The sequence below is a fragment of the Protomyctophum bolini genome (genome assembly GCF_963924005.1).
Source record: "Protomyctophum bolini genome assembly, chromosome: 13".
NCBI lineage: Eukaryota > Metazoa > Chordata > Actinopteri > Myctophiformes > Myctophidae > Protomyctophum > Protomyctophum bolini.
Genome location: NC_137874.1, coordinates 41,918,833 through 41,927,913, shown reverse-complemented (window position 1 = coordinate 41,927,913; position 9,081 = coordinate 41,918,833).

The following is a 9,081-nucleotide window of genomic DNA, read 5'->3' as shown; positions in this document are numbered from 1 at the left end:
ACCATGTTCAATTCATCATGTTGCTCCAGGGATGGAACCAAACGGACGCTATATAACGGGTCCGCCATTTGCGGTTCCATTTGTACACTCTGCAGAGTTAAATTAACATAGTTTTTTACAATATAAATTGGGGGTCCCAGAGATAGAAATGCCATCAAATGGGGGTCCTTGACGTGAAAACGTTTGTTGGGGACGCGGACCACTGCCTCCGGAAGGAAGGAAGGAAGGTAGGAAATAAGGAAATAAGGAAAGAAGGAAGGAATGAATGAATTAAGGCACCACCCACCCACCACCACGCTGGCCCCGCCCCCCCCCCCCCCCCCCCCCTGCCCCCGCCCCCGCCCCCGCCCACTACACCAGCTGTGAATTTAAGGTGTCCGTGGTTCACAACTCACGCCCGTTTGTCTTTGCAAACTAAAACATCTTGAAACCATGGACACTCACAGCCCCCTGCTCAACGCCAGGTGTGTAAAGTCACTCCAACGACCCACAATATCCTCCTGTCTTCATTCCACAACCTGGAGTGGATACAAATATACAAAAATACCAACTGAGCGAGGGGTCCATTTGGTTCAGGCTGTATAGGCTATTATTGCTCTTGTTGGCGTGTATTCTAATTTTACTTTTTGAGTCACGCACATGGCGACAGCAGTTCAAAAATAATCCGTGCAAAAATGCCAAGCTGTTGGCAACAGTTCTGAGATAGGCTAATTAATGAATCGGGCATTTATAGTAAGCTATCTTTGATTGATCGGTTCATTCATTTCTTTATTTATTAAACAAGGCAGGGTATATATGTTGAGATCGGTTCGCTGTGTGACTCATGGTCGCATTGCTTCCCTACAGCCGTCTCTCGACTTTAACCCAAACAAAGAATACACTTTCGCTACTCGCCTAAAAACAAAGCCGGTTTTGAGGTGTTGAACTGCAAAGCCTGTTCTCCATGATGGCAACACCCGGAGTCCCTCACTTACTTTGTAAAATCCACTTTCTGGCTTAGAAAATAAAAATAAAAATATTCCACCAGACTGACAGACCAAATGTTTTTGGTTATTACTCCAGTGCGCCATCTACCGATCCTACAAGGCGCACTGGAGTAAATACAATTTATTTCTCCGTCCGGTGGATTATTTTAATATTCTGGTCAAAAAGTGTATTTTAGACTGAAGGTGGGTGTCTGAGAGTGTCCCGAAAGGCGCTCAACACCTTAAAACGGCATTTCTTTTGACTATTAAATAAAATGTATTATTTATTTTGTACTAATTTCGAGAGACATGCATTAACGGCGAAATGGCACAAATTAATAAATGCCCCATATAATGAGTTAAAAGGCCAGTGCAGCATAATTGTTGCATGCACTGCACTTGACTGGTCATGATGTGTTTTAAATGAATTAATGCACGCACTATAGCCGGCGTTCAAATGCATCTAAACGGCCAAACCTATTGAAATATGTATTAACAGTTTGCAGAATGAATGTAGGCTACATTCCAAGCACAAACTCAATACAAAGACTGTTAACTGTGAGTGGAGTGGACGACCCAATTAAGCATTACACTTGTTAACAAGGGGGTCCACCTTATTGTTCAATTCATCAAAACATTCTATATAGCCAAAGAACAGAACAGGAATCCATCATAAAGGAGGAAAAAAGGGAAAATAAACATATACAGTGAGGGGGAAAAGGAGTGGGTGGTGGGGGGGGGATTCAGATTTTATAATATATATAATGTATAATAATAATATGATGTATGATTTATATCAGCGCCAATGCTGCTAATTAAATTAGTTGATCATAATAATAAATACAAGTTACCTGCCAGTATACTGGGGGGGGTAGACTGTACTATTTAAAAATACAACATTTGGAGCCGGTGCTTGCCCGTTTTTCCTCCCGGAATTTTCCCCAGTGAGGGGGATAACTTTGTAATATGCTATTGGCTGTTTGTATTCTTTTTGGAAAAATATAAAAAGATGCTGCTGTGGAAAGGCTATATTATTTGACTTGTATTGAACCTATAAACAATTTAGTATTATTTAGTATATGTAAGGTTTTGCCCACTCAAATGGTACCTCTCGTCAGATAATCCCCACATTATCCTACACAACAACTTCTGTGAACAGACTTCACTGTATAGTATAGCTTTTCATAAATTCTATGTGTACTTAGGGCTGTTCTGCTGTCATGAAAGTTTATAGTTATAGATAAATTCAAAGTCCAGCCGTCTGTCTGCTGTCCAGCCTCTCCCACCCCTCACTGGGGAAAACTCTGGGAGGAAAACAGAAACGGGGCGAGTAGTCTTGTTACCAGTGCGAATATATCCTCACGTCGATCGATCGATTGAAGTATTTATGTAACAGATTGGAGAATTCCAGACAGTATATACTGTACAAACATTTCAAGCACAACTCAAACACAACAAACTGTTAACTGCATGCATGCGGACGACACCATAAAGCATATTACACTTGTTTACAATGGGATCCACCATGTTCAATTCATCGTAACATTTAGAGACGTATAGCCTACAAATCTAGGCCTATACACTTCTATATAGCCTAAAACAGGAAATCATCATTGAGGAAAAACATATAGTGAGGGGGAAAAGGGGTGGGGGTGGGGGGGAATCAATCAATCAATTAATCAATCAAAACTTTATTTGTATAGCACATTTTCAATACAGCAAGTGCAACTCAATGTGCTTCACAGTTTACAAATATAAAAAACATTAAAGGAGATGGAAAACAAAGAAGAGAAATAAAGAGAACATTTAGGAAAAACATTATAGATAAACATAAACAAGGGATAATGGTATGAGCTAATTAAACGCAATGTTAAAAAGGTCTTAAAAATGTCCGTGGATTCAGAGAGCCGCAGGCTGTTCCACATTACAGGACCATAATGGCTAAAAGCCTGCTTCTCCATGCCTCTTATAGTCTTTGAGAGCGGTTTTGAAGGAGTCAAGGGATTTTGCATGTCTTAATGACTGTTGGTAGGGCGTTCCACATTTTGGTGGCATAGGAGCGAAAAGAAAAGCCACATTAATACATTATGTTGTGTATTTTATATTACACTTTGACTTCTTTATGACTATTCTATTCGGTATAGCTATGGGCACGTTTTGAGAACTAATTTTGTAAGAATTTAGAATTTTATAGATTTTTGTGTGTTTAATAATCCCACATTTTGCGCCTATAAATAGGGGTTTTATTTAATGTTTCAGACACCAACATACATATATACATCTGTAAACACTGAGATATTTCACAAATGTCTTGAATCTGCAGGTCACTTGAATGTTACTGTTCTGTATACTTCCATAATTTATTTACATGACAAACAGTAGGTGAAATTCATTGTATAGGTATGGGGGAAGGTGCCGTAGGTAGGTGAAACACATTGTGAGCTTGTAGATCTGATATTTTCAAATGGCCAAAATGTATATTCTTGGGCTGACGTGGTTATACTGTACGTCTTTTAATAATAATAAAAATCAACAAAGTATAACTATACTAAACGAAGTCTTGCTCAAGGACACTTGGACACTAACTCTGGGGGAGCTGGGAAACCCTTCCGGTCACTCTATACCCCTGAGCCACTGCCGCCACCTTTACCCCCATTCTGACCTGAGATCAGATTCATACGAGGTTTTCACTGGACACACACTGGTCTGATTAACCCATTCTGACCTGAGATCAGATTCTAAAAATGTCAGTCGTTCTTCGATTAAAAAAAATAAAAATAGCAGACCTACAAGCTCGTAGCGCGCCACTCGGTGGCGCGCTATGAGCTTGTAGATCTGCTATTTTTCAATAGCTAAAGCATGACATGATGCTAACACCAAAAAAGGGATAGTTCAGATTTTTTTAACTTAAGTTGTATGAAATACTTGCCATTAATATAGTGGTTGCAACTGTATTAATTGATTGCCCGAGTCCCGTGGTGGGAGTTCTGCTCTTGTTTTGGTGAAATATTAAGTAGTTCTGGTCATTTTGTGGGGGGCACTGGGGGCCACGCAGTAAAAGTATATTAATCCACAAAACGAACGTCATTTGTATTGTTGACCTATTTCTAAAATATTAGCGCGACTTTCGTTCAACTTTGACCCCTCTATCACATGGAACTACTTTTTGGGCGTAGTGATATGGACACAAAAAACATAGTTCCGTGTGATGGAGGGGTAAAAAAAGTTGCACTAATATTTTAGAAATAGGTCGACAACAATACAAATGACGTTAGTTTTTTGGATTAATTTACTTTTACTGCGTGGCCCCAGTGCCCCAGTGACTCGGGGCAATCAATTAATACAGTTGCAACCACTATAATAATGTATATTTCATACAGCTTAAGTTAAAAAAAAATCTGAAATATCCCTTTAACCCACTCTGGTGTTGTAGGCATTATATGTTATACTTTAGCTATTGAAAAATAGCAGATCTACAAGCTCATAGCGCGGCACAGAGTGATGAACTGAGCTATGAACCTATGAGCTATGAACCTGTAGGTCTGCTATCTTTTTTTAATTGTGCATGTGCCTGAAATCTTTGAATATATATATTGTTACAGAGCAAGTTTTTAACTCAAATCTTTGCTACTGGGAGGGTCCCCACTCCCTGGAACATATTTTCAGATGGGGGTCGGCGGCCAATGTCATATATTTAATTTGGGGTCCTTGACATGAATATGTTTGAGCACCACTGACATAGAAACATTGTCAGGATTTAGAAGATTCTTTGTTAAATTTGACGTCGGGCCTAAATGGGTACATGAGTACATTAAACTGTACTTAAGTAAATGCACTTTACACCACTGTGTGTGTGTGTGTGTGTGTGTGTGTGTGTGTGTGTGTCAGTGTGTGTTTCAGTACTGGTGGCTGTGTGTGTGCCAGAAGCTGGTCTCCAGCGCTGTGGAACCACACCGTGCCGGACCTCCAGCTGGCCGTGTCGCCCAGGGAGCCTTCGTCCTGCTACAGCCCAGAACCATGGCTCCTCCCTGGGTGTAGCTTCGTCTACGACAGCCTGGTCAGGTATGGAGGATGGAGCTCACTGCAACCGCACGCACGCACGCGCACACACACACACACACACACACACGTTCAGTGTTAAACTATATGGTGTGTAATGTGTATAGTATGATGGATGCATAAGAAGTGAATCTAACGTTGTTTAATGCAATCTGTGTGGATGTGTGGGCTGTCAAGGCCAGAAAGTAGTTTTTTTGTCCCTCGGTAGGTGCTCCCGCATAACTTCCGGGTATGATGATGATGTCACGCGCATAACCTCTGTCATGGAATACCAGACGAGTCGCCCATTAAACAACTCCCCCCAGGCTTTACTTTATGCTTCTCTGCCTTACGTTGTGACCAGGCTTTACTTTATGCTTCTCTGTCTTACGTTGTGACCAGGCTTTACTTTATGCTTCTCTGTCTTACGTTGTGACCAGGCTTTACTTTATGCTTCTCTGTCTTACGTTGTGACCAGGCTTTACTTTATGCTTCTCTGCCTTACGTTGTGACCAGGCTTTACTTTATGCTTCTCTGCCTTACGTTGTGACCAGGCTTTTCTTTATGCTTCTCTGCCTTACGTTGTGACCATGCAGGCTTTACTTTATGCTTCTCTGCCTTACGTTGTGACCAGGCTTTACTTTATGCTTCTCTGCCTTACGTTGTGACCAGGCTTTACTTTATGCTTCTCTGCCTTACGTTGTGACCTGCAGGCTTTACTTTATGCTTCTCTGCCTTACGTTGTGACCAGGCTTTACTTTATGCTTCTCTGCCTTACGTTGTGACCAGGCTTTACTTTATGCTTCTCTGCCTTACGTTGTGACCTGCAGGCTTTACTTTATGCTTCTCTGCCTTACGTTGTGACCAGGCTTTACTTTATGCTTCTCTGCCTTACGTTGTGAACTTGTGACCAGGCTTTACTTTATGCTTCTCTGTCTTACGTTGTGACCAGGCTTTACTTTATGCTGCTCTGCCTTACGTTGTGACCAGGCTTTACTTTATGCTTCTCTGCCTTACGTTGTGACCAGGCTTTACTTTATGCTTCTCTGCCTTACATTGTGACCAGGCTTTACTTTATGCTTCTCTGCCTTACGTTGTGACCAGGCTTTACTTTATGCTTCTCTGTCTTACATTGTGACCAGGCTTTACTTTATGCTTCTCTGCCTTACGTTGTGACCAGGCTTTACTTTATGCTGCTCTGCCTTACGTTGTGACCAGGCTTTACTTTATGCTTCTCTGTCTTACGTTGTGACCAGGCTTTACTTTATGCATCTCTGCCTTACGTTGTGACCAGGCTTTACTTTATGCTTCTCTGCCTTACGTTGTGACCAGGCTTTACTTTATGCTTCTCTGCCTTACGTTGTGACCAGGCTTTACTTTATGCTTCTCTGTCTTACGTTGTGACCAGGCTTTACTTTTCGCAGATAAGTAAGCCTGGAACTGAGGCCAATGGAAAGTAGTAAAAAGTGCTTTGGACAAAACCTCTTAACTTCATTGGACCCTCAAAATGTCTGCTAAAGCAACCAACTCCACCACCTCTCCCCCTCTCATGGAAGTAATTGACAATGTATAAAGTGACTTACACCAACATTGACAACAATATTGCTTTGTTTTAAATATATAAGGTTTTCTTTATTTCCTGAAAAATGTATATTTTTAATTTCATGAAAAATGAACATTTTGGAGGTTTCCTCCCGACAGCAGAGATAGATATATATTTTCACAGTATCTATGTTGTGTGTATATATTGTCACAGACAATATATACCTGGAATATATATATTGCATGTGACAGTAATGATCTATATTTTGTGTGTATATTGTCAGAACTGCAGCATCACTCCCAATCTTCCGCCGTAGTCTGAAAACCCACCTCTTCAGACTCCATCATGGCCCATAGCACTTACCCTATACCCCCTTAGATAGCACTTTATGTATAGACTTAGATAGCATTTGATACAGACTTATAGCATATTATGTAGACAGCACTATAATTGCATTGTATGTAGTCATAGTACATATGTATAGCACAGTATAGAGCGCCGCAGTCCCCGCCCCCTTTCAGAAAAGCGAGTGGCCCAGGAAGTGAAAGCCCCATGCATTCTGCCATCGGCACTTTTAATATAATTTATTTAAAGACGGTTACGCCGCGGACAAAGCCAATTCGGATCGTGACGAATCATGACAATGAACACAATATTTTGGGACGATCAAATCATTAGAAAGAAGAAAAGAAAGTCAGGAGACAACACTATTTGTTTTATTTTTCGTCTTATAAATTATTTGATCGGCCCAAAATATTGTGTTCATTGTCATGATTCGTCACGATCCGAATTGGCGTTGTCCGCGGCGTAACCGTCTTTAAATAAATTATATTAAAAGTGCCGATGGCAGAATGCATGGGGCTTTCACTTCCTGGGCCACTCGCTTTCTGAAAGGGGGCGGGGACTGCGGCGCTCTATAGTATATATGTATAGTTTCATTATATAGATATTCCACTGTTACGTTCTTAGCTTACGCATGTTTCATGATGAATGCTTTTTATGTGATGTATTCCCATGCTTTTTTGTTCTTGCTTAATGTAAATCGCTCTGGATTAAGAGCGTCTGCTAAATGCCTAAATTGTAAATTGTCACAGTAATGATCTATGTTGTGTGTGTGTGTGTGTGTGTGTGTGTGTGTGTGTGTGTGTGTGTGTGTGTGTGTGTGTGTGTGTGTGTGTGTGTGTGTGTGTGTGTGTGTGTGTGTGTGTGTGTGTGTGTGTGTGTGTGTGTGTGTGTGTGTGTGTGTGTGTGTGTGTGTGTGTGTGTGTGTGTGTGGTCACAGTAATGCGTCTCCCAGCCGCAGCGTAGTGAGTGGAGGAAGAGGAGGCAGCGACAGCAAACCTCACAGGTACACCACACCTGGTCTTCTGTGTGTGTGTGTTCTTTGCTGACTGTACACTTCTACAGCACCGTGTACATCCTCGTATTGTATCTCTTGTGTAAATTAAGTACATTGTGTGTGTGTGTGTGTGCGTACAGGTCGTCCATCCTAGAGCGTTGTATTCTCAAAGTGTCCACCAGCAGTGTTGCCGTGGGAACAGAAGATGTGGACTCTATCAAAAGGTCAGATTAATGAGCCTATACAGCGATACTATTACAATTCTGCTGGAAGGGTCTGTACCACCAATCTTCAAGCTAATAACGAGTTCAAAGATCAGGTTTGGATTTTGGGGGACGGGAGAAGATATCATGGAATCGCGTGGAAGGAACACGTTATTCCGACCAGTTCCTTTCCCCTCCATCAGGCGCCCCGGCTGGCCAGGGGGGGGGCAGTTTAGAGACCAGGATTACTGCATGTTTTTTGTGAGGGTATACCTAGGCCCTAGTTTTATTAACCCATTCTGAACGGGAACCCATGTTGGTGTTGGCATCATGTCGTGCTTTAGCTATATTGAAAAAATAGCAGATCTACAAGCTCGTAGCGCGCCACCGAGTGGCGCGCTACGAGCTTGTAGGTCTGCTATTTATGAAAAATCAAAGAACGACTGACATTTTTAGAATCTGATCTCAGGTCAGAATGGGTTCATCAGACCAGTGTGTGTCCTAGTGGAAACCTCGTATGAATCTGATCTCAGGTCAGAATGGGTTAATTGAGCGTGTGTGTGTGTAGGTCTCCGGGTCGCTGGCTCTCTTCCAACGCCGAGACCAACGGTGCGGTTCTGAAACGCCGACAGAAACAGATCCAGTATGGAAAGAACACGGCAGGATACCACAACTATGTACTGCAAGTACCCAAGTAAGACTAATGCTACTATTACTATTGATATACAAGTACCCAAGTAAGACTAGTACTACTATTACTATTGATATACAAGTACCCAAGTAAGACTAGTACTACTATTACTATTGATATACAAGTACCCAAGTAAGACTAGTACTACTATTACTATTGATATACAAGTAGCCAATTAAGACTAAGGGCTGATTCAGTCCCCCCCCAGTCCCCCCCCCCCCCCCCCCCGAACCTCAAATGACGTCACATTGCGAAAATGGAAGCCATCGTTCTCACGATGATGAAAATCGAAACATTTTTGC